Below are 27685 nucleotides of genomic sequence, written 5' to 3'. Positions count from 1 at the left end.
AGAGAAACTAAATGGAAAGGTTTACATTTATGAGATATAAAGTGCCTATTCGCGCAAGTTGACATTAGCCGGTGCTAGCATGTCCAGTGAGCAGCAGGGAGATGAGGCTAGCGTTAGCATGTCCAGTGAGCAGCAGAGAGATGCGGCGCGTTTGAATGAGCTGATAACTGGGTTGATTTGTCCTAATTGTGCAGGGACTGGTCTTAAAATTAACATAGATCCTCAGAATAGTGGGTTATGTAGTACTTTGCTCTTAGAGTGCAGTCTTTGTGAGAAATGGCTATCGCAAAAGTGTCAACAACTAGGAATGATGTTGCATTTGATGTCAATGTGAGGATGGTCCTCTTAGCGCACGAGTTAGGGTTGGGGTATGCAGCTCTCCAAAAGCTTAGTAAAGTGTTAGGGATCCCAGGGCTTCATCTGAAAACGTATCAGAAACATGACAAGAGGGTGACAGGTAGGCTATTGAAACGTGTTCCCTCTTTCTCTCTCTCTCTCTCTCTCTCTCGCCAATATCAGAAGCCTATACATATGCACAGTAGTCTCCCTCTCTCTACCTGTGGCATTTCTACATGCATCCATAAACTGACCAAATAAACTGTTTTAATTTCAGTTGCTGAAATAGAGAGATGTCTGGAGTCCTTGCACAGAAGCAGAGAGCAGATTAGGCAGGCAGATGTGGACCCAGAGGTAGGTAAGCAGACTGCCAATAAATGCAAAATGTTACAAAATTATTACAGTTATTGAGAATTATTACAATAATTCTCAATAACCAGCGTTCAGTGGACAACATGAAGGCGGCAATATGGGGTAGTCTGCTTCACTGATGACAACCCCATGCGCACCAGGAACATATTGTGGTTTTAGGACAGTTTTATGGACTGCAGCTGAGTGGGATCTACAAACCAGCTGCTTAGAATAGTTTTGTAGACTGCAGCTGAGTGGGATCTACAAACCAGCTGCCTAGAACAGTTTTGTAGATAGCTAGTGTGGTGCCATCTGAGGAGTGACTCTGTAGACCTATGACGGCGTAGCCTGATGTCTCCTATGGTGTTGCTTTTGACGATGGTTATATCACTTGTTTGTTTGTTTGTCAATCTATATTTAGCTTCTATTGGTGTTTACCCTGGATTGTTAACCACATCTTGTCCTGTGTATTTATGAATCAGTTTACTCTTCATGTTCATTCATTCATGTTTTCTCCATGTAAAACGGTTAAAAAAAAAGTTGACTAATCTGTTTTCTCATGCATGTCCTCGTCAAATGTGTCTGTCTTTGTCCATGATCTGTTTAGCAAAATAATACAAGCTTTCTAAAAGGGAATGTTCTCTTCCCTACTAACATTGTCTCGTCTCTAGTCTCGTCTTACTAACATCCCACTCGTGGCCTGTACCTTGACGTGGTGAGTCGGCTTCCAACTAAACAGGTCTTGCTTCTCTATACAAAATGTCTACTGGACTATTTTGAATCCACAACATGCTGTGTTATTCAGTTTTCAGTTTCTATGTGTTTTCAGATGTTGTGTAATGTTGTTACTAATGATGTGATTGGATACTTTGTTTGTAAATATTGGTTTACAATGCAAATGCATGGTTTTTTACAATACAAATTTTCAAAGCCCGTTTTCTCAAAATGAGTTATTTCTCATCTTAGGGACATCAAAACCACCACTTGAGTAGCACCTACATACACCTCACTTTCCAGTTTTGTTCCAATCCATATTCTGAAGGGTTTGGCCAAGGGGGATTTTTTAAATTTCATTCATAGTCTGATTTATATAACAGTTTATCCCTAAAACATGGCGAAAATTGGTCTTTTTATGACTGTTGACAGTATTTTCTGATTTCTGAAGTGAAGAAAAGAGATATCAAAAATCCCCCTGGCCAAAGTTTTGAATAGGGATATGTGAACAAAATGAAACAAGAATTTTGAACCTGGCTTGAACCAGTTTAAAAAAAAAATGTCCCGAATTTATGCAAATGAGCGCATATTTAGCACATATAATGCCTAATTTGCATATTTATCCATAAGATTTCAGAAAACTTGTAATACAAAAAAGATGCTCCTTAATGTACCTAACAAACTGGGGGAGTTTGATGGTGATACCTATTAAGGATTTTTTTTTTCCTATTCACCTGGGGTGTCTCCCCTTAATTGTCATTCAGCTCTGCCAATGTGCAAAAGCTTCAAGCGTAATCTGCCTACAGAAACTTGAGACCCTACTGACAGACGTGGTCATGAAAGGATCAAAGAGAAAGAGGTCCTTGACTACTGAAGAGGATGAACACTACTGCTATGGTTATAGTGATCAGGACAACGGTCAGCCTTTTGAGATCTGCTCCGGCCCGGTGGGAGAGTGCAAACACCATGAGGCATATGTAGCCAAAACACTTGGCATGCATGAAGTCCGGGAGCCATGGGGTTGAACCTTGTTTTGTCGGGTGGCTTTTTTTTTTCTTTGCCGTTTCTTGTAGCTTGGGGGTACCTCTTCAAAATACAGGAGGGTGCTCGGTGACATCCCTTGAGCATTTTCAGATATTAACCCCTTCATGCCCGAAAATGCCAAAATCACACAAAAATAGAGACTTAGGATATCCCATGCTGAATATATAAATTAAATGCATCCAATTTACATTCTCTAATGTATTTTTTCATACAAGGGGTGATGGGAAATGTATTGCATTCCAAATGATTAGTATTAACCCTTTCAAGCCAGGCCTGTAAAACAACTTTTGTAGCAGGAGTTATCTGCAACACCCAACTCAAGTTTTGCATTGTGTTGGTCCATTTATTGATATGGGCAACAAATCATGAGCAACAGGAAAAGGGGTGCAGCTTGGAATATCATAAATCTCTATTTTTGTGTGATTTGGGCATGAAGGGGTTAATATCTGAAAATGCTCAAGGGATATCACCGAGCACCCTCTTGTATTTTTGAAGAGGTACCCCCAAGCTACAAGAAACAGCAAAGAAATAAACTCCACCTGACAAAACAAGGTTAGGCTTAGCAGGGAAAAATGACAGAACATAAGTACAAAATGACGTCATCCTTAACGGGAACTTAACTTAACTTGGCTCCCGGACAGATCTTGAGGTCCTACCATTCAAGCAGATCCAGGTCCAGATGGGCCCCAGGTCCAGAGAACTGTTCCAAGAGTCAGTGAGACGGCTGACTTGTTATCTGCCTTGAACCTTCAGCTCGCATCAGGTGGGCAAGTGTTTTTAATGAGACACGGATCATTGAAAAGCTGGACGCGGAAGGCCACAGTGTGAACAAACTAGATGTTCACGATTTTGGCAGAGCGACTGAACGACGATGAATATGAATGCATCATGCAGCCACTTTGCAATGATATCATAACTGGCATGGACATACCGCTGTATATTTATTAAAATGAAATTACCTTCACCTACCCCGTGTGACTTTTGTGTTTTGTACTGTGGGTTAGGGGCGGCGGTTAAAAAAAACAAAACAAAAAAAAACACAGAACATATCTACAAAATGACGTCATTCTTAAAGAAAATTAATGGGAAAATGTCCCTATTGCGACGATTGTTAGGAATATAAATTCAACTTGTTTAGTGCTTCCTATATTTTAGTGTTAAAGAAATAACAGACAGTCAAGTTTAGGAATACAAATGTGGATGTTATATGTTAGGAATTCCAGTGTTATGAAGTCACATATTTCAAACTCATGATACGCAATTGGATCACATAGGCAGGAGTAAGTAAGTGAACAGACAAAATAGACAGTCGATCTATATGTAGGTCAACAAGTTTTTATTTGCACAATTGCAACAAATATCCCAACCCTCACAACAGTCCCAGGTTGCCACTCCCTGTGCCAGAGCCTCATATGCTCTGTGCCAACCTTAGCTGTATACTCGAGTCCTTGGCATTGATTTCCTTGCGGCTGTGACACAAGAAAAGCAGAGCAGACAGCACATCATCACGTGTGTACTCGCCGCCAATGGACCTCTTACCACCGGTGGTGACGATACTGCCTCCCCCCTTGGTGGACTCCTTCATGGTAATGAGGACCATCTCATCCCTCAGCTTCACCAGCAGCTCCTTGCCGTGCTCAACGTGTCTGGTGTCGGTGAGCCTCCTGTTGGCCAGTGTCAGCTGGTTGGGTGCCTCAAGCAAGTTGTCCAACAGCCTGTTGGAGGTGTTGAGGCCCCGGTTTGAGTTGCGATACATGTGCACGTCCATGCCGGCAAATCCAAGAGTGGTAGAGCCGGCGGTGGTGTAGCAAGGGACACCCAGGGTTGTTGCGAAGCTGCTGGCCTTGCTTGTAGCGTCAGCAAGTACAGCCCAGCCGAGGGACATAATTGTATCGCAGTACCAGAGTTTGTTCTTGCGGATATCGTCGACGCATGTGAGCACCATGTCGACCTTGCTCCTTGCGCCCACATGTTTACCCAGCATGTACTTGCCAAGGTTGGGTGACCACTTGGTGTAGAAGTGAAGCCTCAACCCGGAACCACTTAGCGCGTTCTGAACAAGGCCCTTAACATCCTCCATGGCATTGACGTATGTGTTCTGCTCGAAGATCATTATCAGCGGCACCTTTTTCCAGTTGACAACTGGCATCGTAACCGGCAGGAGCCTGGCGTGAGCGGTCAGTAGTGATGCATAGACCTGGTTCACTTGGTCGAGGTCTCTGATCTCCAGCTCATCCAGGCTCACGATCTGGGAGAGAGAACATGAAAGGGAACACAGTATGTATATATAAAAGGCAATAAAATTGGCAAATTTTTCGGTTTGAACAACAGATATGGCCTGCAACAAGTGCCGAGATGCGGCGCTGGCCATCGAGAGACTTGCCGAAATTCCTTGGCCTATGCTCCTGTCGGCATTCGAGTTCATGATATCCTATAGCTCCTTCCAGAGGCACTTCAACTTCTATTCCAGTATGGACCAGACCCAGATGATGAAGGTATACAACAAAGTGGTACACTACTTGCCAGCTAGAGTACTGCAGGCTGAGATGCTCACCAGGACTTACTCGCTGAAGCCGCCAGCTGAGGCTCCCACTGAACTACTGCAGGCAGTCTCACTGATACTCAATGGCAGCATGTCACAGCAGCATGTCGCTATTTGCACCAATGCATGCCAGCCAAGCTGCTGGGCTTTGACAGCCCTAGCCGCTGTGGCCTCAGCTGAGCTGGTGCGCAAAGGTCCCCTCAAGTATCTTGCCCCATTCAAGGCCTTGCCATATGCTCCCAGCCACATAAGACTTATTGTCTCCATGGCTGTGACGGCCTGGCTCAGGGAGTTTCACAGCCCTGGCCGTGAGTGTGGATTCTGGGATCAGGCGTGCTCTGTGCTTTCATGTGACACCCCAAACCTGGAGAGCACACTGGCTATCCAGGATGAGTCAACTCCATGTCACTACATATGCACACTGCTTGGCATATCCCCACCAAACGAGTCAGCTGAGGCTGCTGTGTCGATCGGCATCGATGACCCTGTGGACTACAGGCACCTGTTTCGAGACCTGTTGATACGCAACATGCCCTCCCAGCCCTAGATGTACCGGGCATTCCAAGAACTACCCTAGGTCATCAGACATCCCCCCAACTCACCACAAGCCTTCCATCAGCCAGTTCAACAGCAGTGCATAGCCCAGCGCCAGACCTGGATCCCCCACCGAATGTTGGGTCAAAGCACACGTAAGATGCAATAACCGATACAGCGCATATGTCCACAGTGGACACGTTGTTGTGCATGAACCTGTCTATGACGGCCCGCTCAAATGGCGTTGTGATGTCGGTCTTGAGGTCTGCAGACAGGCCGCTGCAGCTACCTGTGACTTCGTTCTCAAAGCCCCTGGGTGACACCATGTTCATCAGCTGCTTCAGGTGGTTGTTGACAGAGATGTGCTGCGGGCAGTAGACACCAAGGCAGCAGCATGTCAGGCCTGGTGTCTTGTCATGGTACTGACACTTGAAACTCTGGGACACGACGTGGTAGGCCTGCTTGCCATGGTCACCGCGGATCCCTGCCACCTTGTTGATCCATGATGAACTCCCGACATGGCTGGTGATGTGCACCTGCTTTCGTCCCTGGAATGCTATGTTGGGCAGTACAGCCAAGAGTACCTTTGCGCTCACAAAGCCCACTTCGTCGACCAGTGTCAAGTCCGGGCTCTGCCCGCGGCTCGCCTGAGAGAGAGAGAGATGTTAGAATGAGACCTGTGAACCCCAGAAATAGTGAGAGCGGTGGCGCTCATAGTGCGCCTATAACTGTATATCACCACCTCAGCGACCTGCTGGACTCAAAGGAGATTGAGTGGCGGCAGAGTAGCAGCAACAGAGCAAAGAAGCAGCAGAATAGAAAGTGCAAAGCAGGCGAAAGAGGCAAGGGGACCTTACCAGTTCCATGGGCAAGACTATGTGCCGGGCAAGTTGGGTTTCATGCTTGGCTACAGCGGCCCAGAGCATATGAATCGCAGCAGCAGCAAGACAACACCCTCAGCTGAACTTGTGGTTGAGACAAAGGAGAGGCTTTTAAAGGCCAGTGTGCCTGTGCTAGTCACGCTCTACTTGACACTAATCTCAAGCAACTTCAAGGCCCACTATGCAGCTAATCGCAGCAAGGTTGTTGCGAGCGATTGCACCTGGATGGCCTTTGTATCCAGGAGGACCAAGGCAATGGTCAACCGGGGCTATGCCAGATACCTCAGGGGGCTAACACTCAGGGCTGCCGTGAGGGAGGCGACACTTCATGCACTCACAGGCATTTCACTTCTCTTCAGAGCCGACTCGGCTCCACGGTTTGTAAATGATTTAATCTTCAAGTATGGTGTTATGCATGCCAAGCAGACGTCCTCGCTTGGCTTCATCACCATGGTTGTGATGCTAGCTCTCTGCCTCCATCCATACATCAAGCACGGGCCCATGTACAAATGTCTGGTACAAAAGAACCTGGTGATGCTCTTCTTTGACAAGGACTTGACTCCACACAAGTGGTGGTCGAGCCTCTCCAAGGTTGTGTACCGCAATGCCAAGGAAATCAAGTCCCTCTTTGACAACTCTAATGTCAGAGGAAGGTTCAAATTGCCAGCGGTCGTCACCGCCAGCTTGGATGACATGCTCAAGATGCAGAATTCAGACCCTCAGTCCAGGTCCTAGGCTCTACAAATACCTTCAAGCATATTTAATTTCACATGAGTATTCCTTGTTCACCAATGGTATACTCTGTTTTAATCTAGCTTTGTATTCTTTTTTTTCTTCTTTCAATTGTGTTTGCACATTGTGTTGATCGCTTTATTTCATTTATTTTAATTGTGTTTTACTTGCATGTTTAATGCCTGGGTTTTACTGTAAGCAAAGTTTGATATCTTACATCTAAAGTATATTATGTTGTTCACTTAGCATTATTATTCGTATTATTTTTATTTTATTTCATATTCACTTCTAGCAGAGTTGGTTAAACTATGGATGTTTACCATAATTGTTGTTTAAACTTTGTAATATATTTCTTTGTACTCTGTTTTGTCACAGTGTTGTTGCGGTTGTCTTTGTTTTGTTCTCTGTTTGTCTCCCTCCCCTGTTCCCACTCTTTCTGTCCCCTGGCCATTCATTCTCCGGATGTCCTAATAAAGTTTAAATATGCAACGGGGTGAATGTCTTCCACTCATATTGTAGAGCCAGCATTCTGCTCTGACAGCAAATTTGCCCCAATAATAGAAGAGAAGAGAATAGTGGTTTTGAAGGAATAGGGTACTTTTGAGTCCGAAATGTCAAATGATTCCCCAATGTACACCCCCCTGTAGAGTCCCAAATGTCAAAATGGTACCCCAATGGACAGTTAGGCCTAACAACCTTAATTTAATCAGGACATATTGTACTGTCCACAGCTCCACAAGGGATGCAAGTAGAAGGTTATCTTATTTACATATGTTAATCCCACAGTGGGGTGCTATATGTAGCCCAATTACCAGCCTTCTACCTCATTTCCAGGGCTACTTATACCCAATAATGTCAGTGACATTTTGAGACCCAAGTGTCAGAAACCAGGGACATTTGGGAATCCTCAACTTTGGGGGGCATGTGGAGTGGCTTCCCATGATCCAAAGTGCTCATCCTTCATGTCACACATTGTCCTCGAAGCCAGCTTTAAGCCACAAGTAGTTGCATGAAAATGTTAAGAAAGGTCACATAGGTCACACTGTCCAGTTGGGACTCAAGAAAGATTCCCAAATGTACAACCCATTTTTAACATTTCCTATCAAAATAGAGTATTGCTTATCAGTGTGTGGGTGTTTTAGCATGCCCCAAGACCAGCTAGAGGGGTCCTGAGACGATTGCACCTTTGCAAGTACCAGAACCATACTGTCCCATTTGGGAATCAATAAAGATTCCCATATGGACATCCCATTTTTGACATTTCCTATCAAACCTGAAGAGTCTGAAAAAGTATGCAAAATGTTATTTGGGCTACCTTTATTTAAACTCGAATGAACATTGAGAATTGCCTCATGCATTTGCATTGATGTCCAAAAAAACTAGCCTACAGTAATGATAGGCTACAACAAGGCTTAGTCGCCTAGGTAATAATAGCCTAAATGAATGGCCAAAAACTATGCAAATAACAAAATACAACAGACTACAAACAGATGAAAGACGGTCGGACTGTTAACTTTCCTTGAGTTATAGCCCAGCTTTGACACCGCTAAATTAACTCGTGTAATCTAACGTTACGGCAGCCTACAGTAGAGTTGTGAACGTCAGAAACATTCAGAAGAATTTGCCTAATTACTGCAAGTTAGCTAACATAACTTCTACAGTCTGAAAGAGCACGAATCATCCACTATATTCGTGATAAAACAGGGGGGGCTCCTGCACACCTAGGGTGTCTCGATTATAATGATGATTAGCGTGCGTTTCTGACACAACGTGGCTACCTGGGCTGGCTAACGTTAGCTACCTTCCATAATCCATTAACGTTACCTGCTATTTATGGGACGCTCCAGCGTCTCAGCCCTGATGTCCTTCAGGGACAGCATAGCCACCTCCAGTACATCTCTCTCCCCACATAACATCTGGAAAGTCCTCTTCGAGGTAATGCACTGGCCTTCACCCACAAAATCGTCCAAGTTTGCCTCCTGGCAGCAAATACACTCCACCGCGGTCGGCATTGGGATGCAACACCCACAGCTGCACCAGTCGTTGCGGCCGACCCGCTCCTGACCCCGAACAACCACCACTTGTTCCTCAGCTTCTTCCTCTGCAAACTGCACGATTGGTGTTTCTCGCACAGGCTCATACGCATACGCTATGGGGTTTAAAGGCACCACGATTTCTCTCTCCTGGTCGTCTGAATCGCTCATTTTTAGGCTACTTTACAACTAGCTAGCTAGTTATATTCTTGTTTGCTTTAAACGCGCCGCCGGTTTCACCATACCAGTGATGTAGTGTGACGTGGAATTTAAAGATGGCAGCGCTAGACAGCTAGAAACGTACATATCAATGTTGGAAATGTGATTTATTTTGAGTTTTTATCTGTTTTTTTGGGGAGTAATGAATTTACTAGTTCTCTTTAAATATGAGGAACAACACGTGATCAGTTCTTAGTTGGCTATTTCTGTTCCCCTTTAAAGAAAACAAGGGAGGTGGACATAAGACCCACCTCTACATATTCCAGAGGGAAGCAAAAAAAAACAGTAATCACCCGGGGGCCAGATAAGTGAGCTGTAAAAATTATTCCCTCACCCCTCTCAACAAAGCAATCGAGCAAGCTCCTGGAGTATGTTTGTCTACCGGCTAAGAACATTTATATAGCAGTACATTACATTAAATTACATTTCAGAGTAAGAGAGGCTAAACAGCAGACAGCAGTCTATCGGACTCCGGGAGGTCTGCTGGTGACAGTGGGGCATCCACTGGACCTGGTTAGAACATAGGAGGGAGAGAGAGATGCACTAGGGGAGGCAGAAAATGGTTAGTATCACGCTGAGCCATTGAAGCAACGCAGCTGTCAGAATAGAACACGCCTGTTTAAGAGTAACCAGCTTCTGTACACTACTTGATATACATACAGTGCATATCAGGATATACACCAATGTATACAGAGGATTCACATGTAGGTTTGAGGCTGCCTTTCTGTGTCTCAAGGTCCTGGCTAGTGCTGGTAGGCTAGGTCGAAAATGTCCGTCTTGAGAACTTGCTTGAAGACCTCTGTTGTTTCGGCCCTTCTTAGGCACTCCAGCAGGGTGTTCCAGGGGTTGGGGACATAACAACTAAAAGCTGCCTCTCTGTGTTTCTTGGTCCTGGCTTTTGGAACTGTTAAAAGTTCAGTACCTGAGATGTCTGAGTGGTCTGTTGGGCATCTACCTAACAAGCATGTCTGAAATGTATTCTGGTGAGTGACTGTGGAGATATTTATAGACTAGTAATAGTATTTTAAAGTCAGACAAATAAAACAAAACCATAAGAGAGCAAGATGCTCGCCTGCGAGCAAGACGCTCGCTGTCCCAAAAAAATAAAACCAAAAGAGCTAGATGCTCGGCGGCGAGCAAGACGCTATGCAGCACTAAAGAACAAACATATTATTATTCAGGATAACGATAGATTCCAAAAATGTAAATAGTATAACAACAAAGCCAACAAAGAACAACAAAATGTGTTGACTGAGAATCACAACAAAAATTAGCAAAAAAAACAACTAAAGTCTCTTTGGATGGGGAGGTAACCTACAGTTTCCCCTTCCTCGCCCTCCTAACCCTCTCTTTTGCCGTATTCTTCTGTGGTGAAATAAGCTTTCTCTTTATTTTCTTGACGGCAACCATTTTTTCTTTAGGCGGGCTGATGCTCACTATACACATCTCGTACCGCTTCATAGTTTTCGCTGGTGTCTGTTGAGCAAACATAAATGGAAAACAGATTTTCAGAAGTTTTGTGATTGGGGTGTGGATCCACATAATCCAGAGTGAGGCTTAACAGCTATGGTTTATACTTACATGGGGAGGACCAGCCTGGCTCACTGCAGGAGGTTGAGCCTGGGCCGTGGCCACTGTGGTGCCCTCTTCAGCTTCCAACTCCTCAGGTGAGGAGGCACCAGACTCTGCATACTCCACCTTTGTCTTGTCCACGCTGGTGCTGTCGGTCTCAGGCTTCCTCCTCCTCTTTTGGGTGGGGCGGGTGGCGTGGGATGCCTTAGTACGGGCAGGCCTCTTCTTGAGATGGGTGGTGGTTTCTGAGGGAGTGGTGGAGGCCGAAGGAGCAGTGGAGGAAGGAGTAGCAGTGGAAGAAGGAGGAGCAGTAGCGGCATCAGCCTGAACCTCCGTGGCAACAAAGAGCTGCCGCATCTTTGCTGCCCGGTTGACGTCTTGGTGCAGTGCATAATATGCAGTCTGCGTCTGGAGGCTATGACCCATTAAAGTTGCCACCATTCGTTGTACCTCTGGGTCATTTTCCTTCTGGTTCTGAAAACAGAAGCAAGGAACATTTTGAGCTGTTGTAACCATAAGGGCAGATGGACTGGTGTATGTCTGTGTACGTGTGTTAAATAAATGCTACTCACTTTTGTGGACACTGCACTTCTAAGGTCCAGGAAGCTTGGCCTCCCTGGAAGGCCCATGTCTTCCCAGGCCTGCCTCATGTAGTTGACCATGTTCTTTGCTGGTCCCTTTCCCCGGGTCATGAAAAATAAATTGTTCATGGGCCCTCGCACCTGTATGAGATTAGTTAATAGAACAGTTGTTAGAATACATGCTAGAGAAAGTCATTACTCATATGTTACATCAGGATAAGGCCTAACTCTGACTCTGATTCAGAAAGATTTCAAGATAACACAAAAGTCTATTACCTTCCTGAGCTCCAGCCAAGTGGTGAACCACAGGTACTCCTCCACTGTCAAGTTTATCTGAGCCGCCCCAAACCGACGGTTGGTCTTGTGGTTTGCGACCTACAACAGAGCAACAAGCTTTCAGATGAATCATTAAAGGGGCACAGTCAAGTTTTTCCGTATTTCGGTTGGGTAAAGAGATGACTACTCTGACAATGATTTTAACCCTTATGTGATGTTAGGGTCTGTCTGTTTGTCTCTGTGTGCCTGTTTGTCTCTATGTGTCTGTCTATGTGTCTGTGTTTGTCTCTATGCATCTGTTTGTCTCTGTGTCTGTATATGTGTGTGTGTTTGTCTCTATGTGTCTGTTTGTCTCTGTGCATGTCTGTTTGTCTATGTGTCTGTCTGTCTATGTGTGTGGGTTTGTCATTATGCGTCTGTTTCTCTATGTGTCCCAGTCCCTACAGTCCTGTCCCTCCACCAAGGACAGAAAAACCAACACTACTTGCGACAAGTGTAAGAAATACATCTGTGTTGAGCACACTCATACAGTCATGCTGTGATTCATGCATCTGAACACACTCTTTCTCACACACATGCACATACACACACAAATATAGTTTTTGTTAACACCAAATTAAGATAAATCAATAAGCAGCACACAAGGGTTAAAAGGCCTACACACAGAATTTTAACATGTAATCCAAATGTTGTTCAGTTAAAACAAGTGGGACTTTGCCCCTTTAAAAGTGAAACAACTTATATAGTTAACACCTAAGTTGACTGATACTTACCCTAATGACATAGCCAGTCTGGTCGTTGCCATCAGCGTCCATCACCTCCTTCACAGTCATGCTGGTCAGCACACCGAGGCGGTGCCCATAGATGGAGGAGAGGTATGCGGAAACGTACCCATAGAACTGGTACCATCCCCCATAGTCAGACACAGGGGCAGCCTTGATGTTTTCTGAAAGAATACAGCCCACAAGACAACAGAAAAAGACATTTCAGCATGTTGGAGAGACACACACACACACTGTGGCCTCCACAGGGCCGTCTGGTGTTTCATACCCAGAGGCAACACAATGCACTTACAGCACACACACACAGACAATAACAAAGGGGTAATACAAACTTACCCAGTATAATGGGAATCATTGCCCTGGCCTGCTCCTGGCACTGGGACAGGGAGTCTGCAGGGAGAACCCGGGCCATCTTTGCCTCCTTCACTTGCAGGACCAGCTCTCGGCTCACCTCGTGTATAACCTTCTTGACGTTCCTTATGGCAAGTTTTATTTCCTTTGACTTGAAGCGGTGATGCGGTGGGGGGCACTGCTCCATGTATTTTAAAAAGGACACTACATTGAGCATATAAATCCTCGCTGTAGTGACCTTCACTTGCACATTTATCAATGCAACAACCCATCTGTCAAAAAGCAAGGCTGTATTTAGTCATTGTTCACATCAGAACTGTGTTATGACAAATTAGTAACAACTGTGATGATCACTTACTTGTGAATGCGGTCGAGATTCACTGCAAACTCCCAGCCCCACAGCTTAGGCTGGCTGAAGGCCATGTAATGGAGGAAGGATTTGACGTGGCTCACTATGGCACCTTGTGGCAGTGGCTAGTTGCAAAACTAGAATGGAGAAGTAAGACGCCTCCTTCCCTCCACTAGTCTGGGGGTCCACCTTGGGCAAGTGGTAGTACCCCCTGGCCCCCCTACCTGGGGTTACAGGTATAAACCCCGATGACAGAACAACATAAAGGAAGAGAGACCCGGCCCGGAGGAAGCCCGGGGCCCTCGTCTGGAGCCAGGCCCAGACGGAGGGCCCGCATGCGAGCGCCTGGTGGCCGGGCTTACCACGGAGCCCGGCCGGGCCCAGCCCGAATAAGCAACGTGGAAGCACCATCTCCTCCTCCATCGTCCCGTGGACCCACCACCCGCGGGAGGAATTGTCGGGGTCGGGTGCGCTGCCAACTAGGTGGCGGTGAAGGCGGGGGACACCGACGGACCGGACCCGGGCGGCAAAGGCTGGCTCTGGGGACATGGAACGTGACCTCGCTGGGGGGGAAGGAGCCGGAGCTTGTGAGGGAGGTGGAGCGATACCAATTACACCTGGTGGGGCTAACCTCCACGCACAGCACCGGCGCCGGAACCAAACTCCTGGATAGGGGTTGGACCCTGTTCTTCTCCGGAGTTGCTCACGGTATGAGGCGTAAGGCAGGTGTGGCTATACTAGCTAGCCCCCAGCTGAGCGCCTCTGTGCTGGAGTTCACCCCAGTGGACGAGAGGGTCGCCTCCCTGCGCCTTAGGACTGTGGGGGGGGGGACTCTGACTGTGGTTTGTGCTTATGCACCGAACAGCAGTTCAGAGTACTCAGCCTTCCTGCAGACCCTGAGTGGAGTCCTTTTGGGGGCTCCTGCAGGGGACTCCAGTGTCCTACTGGGGGACTTCAATGCACACGTAGGCAATGATGGAGAAACTTGGAGGGGCGTGATTGGGAGGCATGGCCACCACGATCTGAACCCGAGTGGTGTTTTGTTGTTGGACTTCTGTGCTAGTCACGGTTTGGCCATAACAAACACCATGTTCGAACACAAGGATGCCCACAAGTACACCTGGCATCAGAACACCTTAGGCCGAAGGTCGATGATCGATTTCGTTATCGTATCATCTGATCTGAGGCCATGCGTTTTGGACACTCGGGTAAAGAGAGGGGCAGAGCTGTCCACTGATCACCACCTGGTGGTGAGCTGGTTTCGATGGCGGGGGAAACTTCTGGACAGACCTGGAAAACCCAAGCGTGTAGTGAGGGTGAACTGGGAACGTCTGGAGGAAGAGCCTGTCCGGAGAGATTTCAATTGCCACCTCCGGCGGAGCTTCTCAGGCATCCCTGTGGAGGTTGGGGACATCGAGCATGAGTGGTTGGTGTTCAAAGCCTCCATTGCTGAAGCTGCGGCTGGGAGCTGTGGCCTGAGGGCCATAGGTACCTCAAGGGGCGGTAACCCTCGGACACCGTGGTGGACACCGGTGGTGAGGGAAGCCGTCCGACTGAAGAAGGAGGCCTTCCGGGTTATGTTAGCCCGGGAGACCCCAGAAACAGTTGCAGGGTATCGACTGGCCCGGAGGGCTGCGGCTTCGGCCGTGACCAAGGCAAAGCAGCGGGTGTGGGAGGAGTTCGGAGAAACCATGGAGAAGGACTTTCGGTCGGCACCAAAGTGTTTCTGGAAGACCATCAGACACCTCAGGAAGGGAAAGCGGGGGACCATCCAAGCTGTATACAGCAAGGAGGGGACACTGCTGACCTCAACTGAGGAGGTTGTTGAGCGTTGGAAGGAGCACTTTGAGGAACTCCTGAACCCGACTAATCCACCCTCTACGATCGAGGCAGAGCCGGAAGATGATGGGGGGTCGTCAATGTCCTTGGAGGAGGTCACTGAGGTAGTCAAACAACTCCACAGTGGCAGAGCCCCAGGGACTGATGAGATCCGTCCAGAAATGCTGAAGGCGCTGGGTGTAGAGGGGCTGTCTTGGTTGACACGCCTCTGTAACATTGCGTGGAAGTCTGGGTCAGTGCCGAAGGAGTGGCAGACTGGGGTGGTGGTCCCAATATTCAAAAAAGGGGACCAGAGGGTGTGTGCGAATTATAGGGGCATCACATTACTCAGCCTCCCAGGGAAAGTTTACTCCAAGGTGCTGGAAAGGAGGGTCCGGCCGATAGTCGAACCTCAGATCGAAGAGGAACAATGCGGATTTCGTCCTGGTCGTGGAACTACCGACCAGCTCTTCACTCTCGCAAGGATCTTGGAGGGGGCTTGGGAGTTTGCCCAACCTGTCTACATGTGTTTTGTGGACTTGGAGAAGGCTTACGACCGGGTCCCCCGAGAGGTCTTGTGGAGGGTTATGCGGGAGTATGGGGTGAGGGGGTCCCTACTTAGGGCCATCCAATCCCTGTACACCCAGAGCGAGAGCTGTGTCCGGGTCCTCGGCAGTAAGTCGTCCTCCTTTCCGGTGGGTGTTGGCCTCCGCCAGGGCTGCGCTTTGTCACCAATCCTGTTTGTGATTTTCATGGACAGGATATCGAGGCGTAGCCGGGGGGAGGTGGGTTTGCAGTTCGGTGAGCTGGGGATCACGTCACTGCTTTTTGCAGATGATGTGGTCCTGATGGCATCAGCTGCCTGCGGCCTCCAGCACTCTCTGGATAGGTTCGCAACTGAGTGTGAAGCGGCTGGGATGAGAATAAGCACTTCTAAATCTGAGGCCATGGTTCTCAGCAGGAAACCGGTGGCCTGTCCGCTCCGAGTAGGAAATGAGTCCTTACCCCAAGTGAAGGAGTTCAAGTATCTGGGGGTCTTGTTCACGAGTGAGGGAACCATGGAGAGGGAGTTTGGCCGGAGAATCGGAGCAGCTGGTGCGGTTCTGCAGTCGCTTTACCGCACTGTTGTGACGAAAAGAGAGCTGAGCCAAAAGGCAAAGCTCTCGATCTACCGGTCTATCTTCGTCCCCACCCTCACCTATGGTCATGAAGGATGGGTCATGACCGAAAGAACGAGATCACGGATACAAGCGGCCGAAATGAGTTTTCTCCGGAGGGTGGCTGGGGTCTCCCTGAGAGATCGGGTGAGAAGTTCAGTCATCCGGGAGAGACTCGGAGTAGAGCCGCTGCTCCTTTGCGTCGAAAGGAGCCAGTTGAGGTGGTTCGGGCATCTAGTGAGGATGCCTCCTGGGCGCCTCCCTAGGGAGGTGTTCCAGGCGTGTCCGGCTGGGAGGAGGCCGCGGGGTAGACCCAGGACTAGGTGGCGGGACTACATCTCCGCACTGGCCTGTGAGCGGCTAAAGATTCCCCAGGCAGAGCTGGTTGATGCTGCTAGGGAAAGGGATGTCTGGGGCCCCCTGCTGGAGCTGCTGCCCTCCGCGACCCGACCCTGGATAAGCGGATGAAGATGATGATGATGATGATGATGACTATGGCACCTACGTTTTCCCTCAGAGTTGGAGTGGGATTGAATCCCTCCAGGTGGCACAGGTATTCATCGAGGTAGTGTTCTGTGAAGACACGTGGGAAATATATGATTTACATTAAATAATGCATCATGTCCCTCCACACACACACACACACAAATACATACACATAAATAGTTTGTTCTAGCTTACCGATTGACTTTGGGAACATCAGTTTCCTCATGGCAGATGCCTTGCCGCTGCTAGACCCGACGACCCAGTTCTCCTCACCTCCTTCTTCTTCTTCTTCCTCCTCGGCAGCCTGTGGGAACAAAAGTGGATAAATGGAATGGCCTTTGTATAGCGTGTTGGGTAAAAACACTATAGAAGTGCACTCCATTTAGCATTTCATTTACCTGAGGTCCAGACCTCTTTCCCTCCTGTGATCTACCGCTTTGAAGGCTGACCCCGCTCGGACCTTCTCCCTGATCCTCCTCGTGCTCCATGGAGAATTGTGGGAACATGAGGGGGTGAATTAGATGGCCATTGAAAGGTGCTTTGGGAAACAGTACCATATGTGACCGCCGCTGGTAATTTGGTCCTCAACTAGGCATTTTCATTTTTCAGTTTATTACAGATTATGAAAGTGCACATTGTAAGCTTTCAAATGAGGTCTCATACATTGAAATCTGAACATAATTGAAGAAGATATGCTTATTTGAATGCTAGTACTGCCAAATCAACTTAGCTGAGAAATCTCCCTCCAAAGTTCTCCAACATTTTCACACCTCTGACTGCCAGGTAATGGGCGTGAACAATAGCCTGGTAACCCCACCCCCAGCCACTCCCCCACTGGACGATCTGTCATTATCTGTCAGAGTGGCTGTCAACTTGGGGTATTACCTGAGAGTGGCAGCCAAGTGGGGAGCTCTCTCACTGATGACCCCACACTCTTTGAGTCAGTATTAATCTTGTGTTGTGAATGCAGTTAAGAACAATATAAGATGAAGTTCAAATTTAACGTTCTTTATTGTCACATACATGATATAAAGTACAAGCATAAGTAGTTAAGTGTACAAAAAAAGGCAACAGTCTAAGTGTTAAAGTGTACAGTCAGTTGTCTGTTTTATAGACAAGGTGCATAGTGTTCATTGTGATCAAGTGTACAGCAAAGTAATAACAGTCCCCAGCTCAATACTCAAGGTAATAACAACAGTACTCAGCTCAGTATTCAATATTCTAACAATGCAGTCTGTGCAAGTGTGGGCAAGTCTGTGCAAGAGAACAAGCAACGCTTCAGTATACAAACAGAAAAAGGCTGTGGCCTTTCTCCTGCAGTGCTGTCCGTCCTGATGATCTGCAGTGAATCTACAAGCGGACAGTCTTGTTCTGAGCTGCTGTGGAGTTTGGCGGGGGACATGTGACGTCTCGTCCCTCATCAGAACAGAACTCTCTGATCTTGTCAAAGAGATACGTCTGTCTGGCCATGTCCAGTCCGGGTGGGGCTTGCACAAGAAGACCTTCTCTGGGGGGCAGGACATCAGGCTTGCGCAGCAGCTGAAACTCGACTGCCGGTGCATCACGGTGTTCTCTGGCCACAACCATGCCAGGTCTCTCAGCATCAAAACTGCAATAGAATAGAAGTTAGAAAGTACATTAAACTATTGCCCACAGTACTGGAATTCCATATAGATAAAATAGTACCAGAATGTGTTGATTAAATAGACTAGCTGGCTAGTTTAGGAACAAAGGGCTAGCTCAGCTAACTAGCATGTTAGCTAACGTTAGCTAGCTAGCCTTTGTTAGTTAGTGCTAGTGCCTTTGTTATGCTAGCTAGACTTAGTCACTTGTTCAGAAAGGAGCTTCTGCTAAACGACTAACGTTAATGTAATGTAAACAGCACAGATAGTATAAAGATCAGCTTACCCCAAAGCAAAGCAGAATGCTTGGCGGTGGTGTGAATCTGGTACCTCGTTCGACGCAACTCTGCGCTTGGTAGCAACTTGCTAGCAACAAGTTGATACAGTCATCTCTGTATCACAGGTCATCAAGAATAAAACTCTGTATACGAACGAGTCCTGCTCTGCTGGAGTTTTAGCTGCTCTTAAACTCTTTCCATGTCCTGGATGCCATCCCCGTCTTCTCTTTAGCAAAAGCTGTAGCATCCATGGTTTAACTTGGGACTGAATGTAAACAAAGCCGGCGTGTTGTTTGGGAAGGGTTGGGGGCGGAGAACCCGGAAGCAATAGCCAATGAAAACAAATCATGCTAATCGATCTGCCCGCCCCCAAACCCGACTCGAAATCAGCTAAAAACGAGCTTAGTTTGTAGACTAATTATACGTATTTTTGTAATTTTTGGTAATACAAAATAAAACAAAAAACGAAAAAAAACGTTTTTTTCTTTATTTTGCCCTCTAGCGCATTTCGGGGTTTGCCGAGTTGCGGACCAAATCACCAGCCGCTGTCACATATATGTGCAGTCCATTTAGCATTCCATTTACCTGCTGTCCCGGCTCCACTCCCTCCTCTCCTCCAGCTGTCTCCGGGCTCATACAGCTCTTGCTGGCCGCCTCCTCTTCCTCCTCCTCGGCAGCCTGTGGGAACAAAAGTGGATAAATGGAATGGCCTTTGTATAGCGTATTGGGTAAAAACACTATAGAAGTGCAGTCCATTTAGCATTTCATTTACCTCAGGTCCAGACCTCTCTCCCTCCTCTCTACTGCTGTGAAGGCCGACCCCGCCCAGACCTTCTCCCTCCTCCTCCTCCTCCTCCTCAGAAAACTGTGAGAACACGAGTGGGTGAATAAGATGACCTTTGTATAGCGTGTTGTCTAAAAGCACTATAGAAGTGCACTCCATTTAGCATTTTATTTACCTGAGGTCCAGACCTCTTTCCCTCCTGTGATCTACCGCTTTGAAGGCTGACCCCGCTCGGACCTTCTCCCTGATCCTCCTCGTGCTCCATGGAGAATTGTGGGAACATGAGGGGGTGAATTAGATGGCCATTGAAAGGTGCTTTGGGAAACAGTACCATATATGTGCAGTCCATTTAGCATTCCATTTACCTGCTGTCCCGGCTCCACTCCCTCCTCTTCTCCAGCTTTCTCCGGGCTCATACAGCTCTTGCTGGCCACCTCCTCTTCCTCCTCCTCCAAGACCTGTGGGAACACAAGTGGGTGAATGAGATGGCCATTGTAAAGCGCGTTGGATAAAAGCATTATAAAAGTGCAGTCCACTTAACATTCCATTTACCAATCTTCCCTGCTCTTATATTGGCACTTACTACATTACTACGCTTACAACCAGTTAATCCTCTGCTCTAACTCACCGGAATCTTCTCTTTCTTCTGGCCCTTCATTGTCTTTTGGCCAGGGCTAGCAGAACTCGGACACGTCTCCTATTCCAGGAAAATAAAAGTTAAAAAGTTATTATTTTGCACTCATTAGGTATAGGTACTGCATTTGTAATGTGCTCCCCATCCAGTTGTTACACTGGCCCAGAGTACCATTCACACACGAATGGTGGAAGCTGCCATGCAAGGTGCTTGCCTGCTCATTGGGAGCAATTTGGGGTTCAGTGTCTTGCCCAAGGACACTTCAACAGGTAGCAGGGTTCCCCCAGGTTTCTTCAAGTTAAATTCAGGACTTTTTAATACCTTTTCAAGACCATTAATCCCAAAAATTAATACCTATCACGGCCTAATTTCACAGCCCGACCGACAAAGAAAAAATTAAATCCTTGAATTTCAGTGTGTTCATTTTTATTTATTACTTGTAAACAAAGAAGAAACAGAACAGTCCAGTCTCTTTAGCGATTCACCAGTAAGAGTAAACAAAATAGAAAAAGTCAATTCCTGAGCTCTGCACTCTTGGCAGCAATCTCTTTGTCAAGGAGAGCAAGTTGCGCCAACTTCTCCTTATACCCTCTCCGCAGGATGTTGGATCTTGCAATAAGGTCAGACATCTTGCTCCCTGCCTTTCCCTCAGCCTCCTCTGCTAGCCTGTCTGCATCCCTGCCCAGACCCTCAGATACCTCTTCCAGGCGCTTCCTTTTCACCCTTAGCTCCTGAAGATGGTCCTCTGCTCCCTTCCTCCGAAGAGACTGTTCAGCTGCCTCCCTCTTCTTTCGCTCTGTCTCGAGATGGCCACGGTATCTGGTCCTGGCTGCTGCGACACTGGCTAGAAGGTCTTTAGTGAGTAGAACCTGGGTAAAGGGTTGGAACAAGAGAACAAAAATCAACTACATAGCTGGCCTCTGACTTTATCCACTTATATCAACAGTATATTCTAGTCAAGCCAGGGGTATTCTTACCTGGGTAACACCTCCGTGTTGGAAAATGTAGTCACACACCAGCCTCCTTGTCACCACTGTGTCTTCCTCCAGGTTGTATGACTCCACCTCTTTATTAATCGAAAACCCTCGTTCCACTGTAGCCTGGCCATGGGAGAGTATAAGTAGCTTCTGGCAGAAGGACCACAGTTCGGGATAGGGCTCCCTGATCACACTCCTCAGGAAGATGTCCAGCCTCTTTTGCATGGGGAGGAATCCGGAGAAGTCCTCACTCCGGCTCTCCACAGACAGCAGCCTATCAAACTGTTCCAGAATGACATCCCCTATAAAAATACAGATGAAAGAGAAAATGGAGAAAAAAATTGATACATAAATCATTGGGCTAGTGGGCCTTCATGAAGCCAATTCAACCAATCCAATTTGTGATAAATGAATAAGGTGTGGTCTTATTTTCATTGGTGATAAATGAATAAGGTGTAGTCTTATTTTCCTTTCTTATTCCTACCCGCAGATGTATCTGTAAGCTGTCTGTCCTGCAGGAATCTCTCGACCAGCCCTTTCATATACCTCTTGCATCGCTCAGGGTTGTTGTACATGACTGACGGGTCAAGGCACACCAGCTGCCTAACAGTCAGGAACTTGAGAGGGGACTTGTCTTGCACTTTCCTCACCATGTTTATAAGAACCTGTCTGCACTCTGACCTGTACTCAAGAACCCTGAGCTCTGACACTTTGATGCTCTATGGAGAGGGGGGAAATTAGCCATGAATATAGAACACATTCAATGCCATGTTGCCTGCCTATCCCTATTTGATAAATCATCTTTTTTGTAAACATCACTACCTTAAGGACGGACTCAGCACCAAGTCCAACACCGATGTCCTGTGGGCTCAGCCAGTTCTCCTTAGCCGTGACATCCAGTTTGGTCAGCTGCAGGGTCGTGAGGTCTTGAAGGACGTCAGTCTTCACAAAGCGCCTGAGTAGACTCTGTCAACAGACACGCACAAATGTCCGGTGCAGCACAAATCAAAAACATCAATGTCTAATTATTATACACAAAGTATTTATTTGTTTTACACACTCACCATAAACTCATATTGTCAAAAACATATCAATTGAGTCTGATCAGTGGTTATTATAATGTGCAGTGCGCTAAATGCCCAATGCAAAAGCATTCATACTTTATAATAATAACAATAATAATAATGTAATAATTACCATGATCAACTCAACCAGGTCCTTGGCGAGGAATGGCAGGACAGGCTCATCGGTTTGATATTTCTTTAGGAATGGGGTGAACGTCCTGGCCAGTGCTGCGTAGTAGTGGAACTTGGCGAGGATGAGTGGATCCTTAATTGCTTCAGCAATCGTGTCATAGGATGCTGAGAGAGAGGGAGACATAGACAGACAGACAGAGAGGGAGAGACAAAGAGAGAGTGAAGCAAACAGTGAGAGAGAGACAGACATTTCAACTTAGGGCTCACTTATACTAGGTCTCCAGAGCCATGTCTTTCAAGGCTAAAAGACCACCAAGTTAAGGACACAGTTACAGGCCTACCTGTTCCTGGGTTCGGAAGTTTTTTGGTCCGCACAGCCTCCATGTAGAGGAGCAGTGATGGCCACACAGCAAGGGCTCGCTCAACAACAGGGAGGTTCTCGACCCAACGATGGGCACAGAAGGACAGGGGGAACTGACTGGACCTGGTGGTTGCAATGTAGTCCTCTCTTCTAGCAGGTACATTGTGAAACAATGTGTGCATTGCCCGTAGCAACTTGTCCAACTGCCATGCAGTGAACCCTCCTTTGAAGGCGTTGTGCAGCGTGTGCAGGCCACAGCTGCCCACACACACAAGCTGAACACCTAAGGGTTTCATTAGAAAATGTGATATTAAAAACCAAAATTGCCTAATACAAGTGTGGATCCCATGCACACACACACACATTTAATGATAGCATTATATATATCCTCACCATAAATACTACAGTGGATCACACGCACGCACGCACACACGCACACACACACACACACACACGTAATTATAGCATTATATATCCTCACCAAATACTGCAGTGATTCACATACACTCACACATATAAATGGCATTATATATATGTCCTCAACATAAACAACTGTGGATCACATGCACACACACACACACACACACACACACACACGTAATAATAGCATTATTTAAATCCTCACTCACCATACTGATCTGTTTGATCCTTCTGGAAAAGGTCGAATAGTTTCCAGTTTACATTGGGCCCATCCATTGAGATGGATACCAATCGGCTGAGGTCCAGTTTGTCCATACATACCTGGGAAAATGTGTTTTGATCATTACTCTAAACTCAGAACCTAATAATTGGTCATGTAACATTGCTCAATGTGTACTATGGACAAAAGTTGGGTAACAATATGTGACCGCCGCTGGTAATTTGGTCCTCAACTAGGCATTTTCATTTTTCAGTTTTTTACAGATTATGAAAGTGCAGATTGTAAGCTTTCAAATGAGGTCTCATACATATTTGAAGAAGATATGCTTATTTGAATGCTAGTACTGCCAAATCAACTTAGCTGAGAAATCTCCCTCCAAAGTTCTCCAACATTTTCACACCTCTGACTGCCAGGTAATGGGCGTGAACAATGGCCTGGTAACCGCACCCCAGGCCACTCCCCCACTGGACGATCTGTCATTATCTGTCAGAGTGGCTGTCAACTTGGGGTATTAACTGAGAGTGGCTGCCAAGTGAGGTGCTCTCTCACTGATGACCCCACACTCTGAGTCAGTATTAATCTTGTGTTCTGAATGCAGTTAAGAACAATATAAGATGAAGTTCAAATTTAACGTTCTTTATTGTCACATACATGATATAAAGTACAAGCAGAAGTAGTTAAGTGTACAAAAAAAGGCAACTGTCTAAGTGTTAAAGTGTACAGTCAGTTGTCTGTTTTATAGACAAGGTGCATAGTGTTCATTGTGATCAAGTGTACAACAAAGTAATAACAGTCCCCAGCTCAATACTCAAGGTAATAACAACAGTACTCAGCTCAGTATTCAATATTCTAACAATGCAGTCTGTGCAAGTGTGGGCAAGTCTGTGCAAGAGAACAAGCAACGCTTCAGTATACAAACAGGAAAACAGGAAAGGCTGTGGCCTTTCTCCTGCAGTGCTGTCCGTCCTGATGATCTGCAGTGAATCTACAAGCGGACAGTCTTGTTCTGAGCTGCTGTGGAGTTTGGCGGGGGACATGTGACGTCTCGTCCCTCATCAGAACAGAACTCTCTGATCTTGTCAAAGAGATACGTCTGTCTGGCCATGTCCAGTCCGGGTGGGGCTTGCACAAGAAGACCTTCTCTGGGGGGCAGGACATCAGGCTTGCGCAGCAGCTGAAACCCGACTGCCGGTGCATCACGGTGTTCTCTGGCCACAACCATGCCAGGTCTCTCAGTATCAAAACTGCAATAGAATAGAAGGAAGAAAGTACATTAAACTATTGCCCACAGTACTGGCACTCCATATAGATAAAATAGTACCAGAATGTGTTGATTAAATAGACTAGCTAATGCATGAAAGGATGAACGTATTCTCACCTGTTGTGCAAAATCAAAGCTGTAGTGCATAGTGATCTTCTTGCTGGCTGGTATGGAGGGGCCCAGGGAGAGCTGCAAATCCTCACCTTTTTGCTCATCCTGTAACCAAAACAAAAAACAAAGGTGTCAGACTACCATACCTCTCATGCTCTCTCATTCTGTTTCTCTCTATAATATAGCTACCTAGCTAGATATTAGCTGCCATGCTGGCTAGTTTAGGAACAAAGGGCTAGCTCAGCTAACTAGCATGTTAGCTAACGTTAGCTAGCTAGCCTTTGTTAGTTTGTTATGCTAGCTAGACTTAGTCACTTGTTTAGAAAGGAGCTACTGCTAAACGACTAACGTTAATGTAATGTAAACAGCACAGATAGTATAAAGATCAGCTTACCCCAAAGCAAAGCAGAATGCTTGGCGGCGGTGTGAATCTGCTACGTCGTTCGCGTTCGCTTGGTAGCAACTTGGTAGCAACTGGCTTTGTTGATACAGTCATCTCTGTATCACAGGTCATCAAGAATAAAACTCCGCGTACGAACAAGTCCTGCTCTGCTGGAGTTTTAGCTGCTCTTAAAACTCTTTCCATGTCCTGGATGCCATCCCCGTCTTCTCTTTAGCAAAAGCTGTAGCATCCATGGTTTAACTTGGGACTGAATGTAAACACCGGCGTGTTGGGGAAGGGTGGGGGCGGAGAACCCGGAAGCAATAGCCAATGAAAACAAATCATGCTAATCGATCTGCCCGCCCCCAAGCCCGGCTCGAAATCAGCTAAAAACGAGCTTAGTTTGCAGACTAATTAAACGTATTTCGTGAACCTAAAACTGTTGTCTGTTATAGTAAGTGGGTTCTTCACAACTTCAACTTTGGTAATACAAAATAAAACAAAAAACGAAAAAAAACGTTTTTTTATGTATTTTGCCCTCTAGCGCATTTCGGGGTTTGCCGAGTTGCGGACCAAATCACCAGCCGCTGTCACATATATAAGCTGAAAATAAATAATAGTATATATGTATTAGGCTTACTTTGAGGTGGGAGAGTAGGTCCTTTGCCGTTGAGTGACCCATAAACTCGGAGCCGAGATATCTTGAGGCAACCTGATCATCATCCCAGAAACGGACATGTACATCCAGCTGCTTGGACTTCGTGGATTCATTTAGGCTTTCATCAAACATTAGAATGAATGTTGACCTGTTGACTTTCGCGATCAGTTCCGATTTAATGAAAACAGCTAAGCCGAATTTGGCTATGTACGCCGTCTTGTTGTAGCCACAACTGAACGTACTGGCGATTTCGGAATCGGGGAACATGGCTTTAAATAAATGTGAAATACCTTCATTGCCATTGTATGAATTGTGTTTGGCGACGGTATGTAGGGTCCACACAATCTCGGCCTTCAGCGTTGGTGTAGACCCGAAGGTTGATCTGAGATCAACGACAACGTTAGGTCGTGCAGTTGTAGGAACTACCGGTAAAGTACGCTGACTAGCATTAGCCTCAGCTGCAGCTGTTTCGGGTGCATTGCCTACCGGTAGCTGGGTAACGTTAGCTGGTGTGAAAGTGGTAGCCACTGAAGGTTTTTTTTCCTTGGCTCTAACTGAGTCACAGTGTTTTGTTGACTTCGCATGGGAATCTAATGCTCCCTGTCCCATGGTTCCTAGCTGGATACGCTTTTTGCACAAGGTGCAATACGCCTCAAAAATATGGTCTACCACTGGTTTCAGCCACATTCGATAAGCTACTTTGTCCATCCATGTCTCGTTGAACTTGCATTTCCCCATAGCTACTACTTTCCGTTAACTTCACGTCTACTAACGTAGTAGCTAGCTAGCTAGCCCAGAAACGCAAACTTGTTTTTGTTTTTAGCCGTAGTTTTCGCGCGTCGTGCTTCTCCGTGTCGACTTGATTTGTTTCCCCCGGGCATGCAAGCTTCGCATTGGTTCCGCCACGCTATATTATTAATAATGATAGTAATTACGACGCTTACAATGTTAATAATAATACCGGTAGGCCTAATTAATAACGGACATTATTTGGAAAAAGTGTTTCCGAGCACAATTTTTAATCCGAGCACAATTTTCAAGAATGTCACCAAAATTCAATACCTTTTCAAGTCTTTTTAAGGCATTATTTCATATTTGTAAATTCCATACTTTTTAATGCTATTTAATGTGCGCGGGCACCCTGAGGTAGTCAGTAGGAGCCGGGATTCGAACCACCGACCCTACGATCACTGAACGACCAGCTCTACTCTGCTGTTTAACCTTCTCCCTCTCTGCTCTCACTCACCTGCTTGTGACGCATTCCCTTGACCTTCTTTCGGTAGAGTCTGCACATTTTGGTTAGCTCCTTGCTGAGCTCTTCATTTTCCTTCCTGAGGTCTTGCTTCTCCTGCAAGCAGGACTGGTCTCTGCAGCCGCTTTCGACACCAACCTGCTCCGCACTGAAATCAATTTCCTCCTCCAGATATTGCTCTTCCTCCCCCCGGAGGTCGAGGGTGGAGACCATTGGGATGGAGGGATCTGTTGCCCTCAGGTCCTGGAGGAGGGCTTTGGCCTGGTTAAACCTGGCAGTCTGAACGAACGATGCCCACCTCTCTGCTCCCAGATCCATATGGCTCTCCAGCATGTGACGATCCAGCCTTTTGCCCTTATAAGGGCAGCCACCGACTAGACAGACAGTGTTGCGGATATTGGTGCGGCCTGTTGCAAACTGCATCAATATTTTTCTCTCTTCTGGGTTTCTGAACCCGTGGCTTGTGCTGAGATGCCGCGCCAAGGATAGGATGTTCTTGGGGCAGATGGGGCAAAGGCAGACCTTCTTAGGAAGAGTCATTTCTACAAGGAAATAGAAAATAATAACTCTTTAGTTGGTCTAATTAAGCCATACAAAGCAGTGAAAAAGCCTTTAATTAATATAATTTAGGATTTATTCGCAAAAATATGAATTAAAATTCAAATATGGATAAAAGCGCCACCTAGAGATGCAGTACCTCAGAAATCGCTGGCTAGCACCACATTAAGGTATTCTATGTATGTGCCTTGTGGAAAGTCTCTATGACATTTC

The 27685-nt window shown here is 46.6% G+C and overlaps 1 long non-coding RNA gene across 1 annotated transcript; it reads right to left on the bottom strand.

Moving 5' to 3' along the window:
- Window positions 1-21917: 21917 nt before the first annotated feature.
- LOC311322178 lies at window positions 21918-22691 on the bottom strand. The gene is made up of 3 exons (XR_014630912.1): window positions 22591-22691; window positions 22251-22414; window positions 21918-22019 (listed from the first exon to the last, which is right to left on the bottom strand). It is a non-coding gene; the product is annotated as an uncharacterized lncRNA (long non-coding RNA).
- Window positions 22692-27685: the final 4994 nt, after the last annotated feature.

Source organism: Borostomias antarcticus (genome assembly GCF_949987555.1).
Source record: "Borostomias antarcticus genome assembly, chromosome: 20".
Lineage (NCBI taxonomy): Eukaryota > Metazoa > Chordata > Actinopteri > Stomiiformes > Stomiidae > Borostomias > Borostomias antarcticus.
The sequence above is the reverse complement of the archived record's forward strand: the minus strand, read 5'-3'. Positions and strand labels throughout refer to the sequence as shown.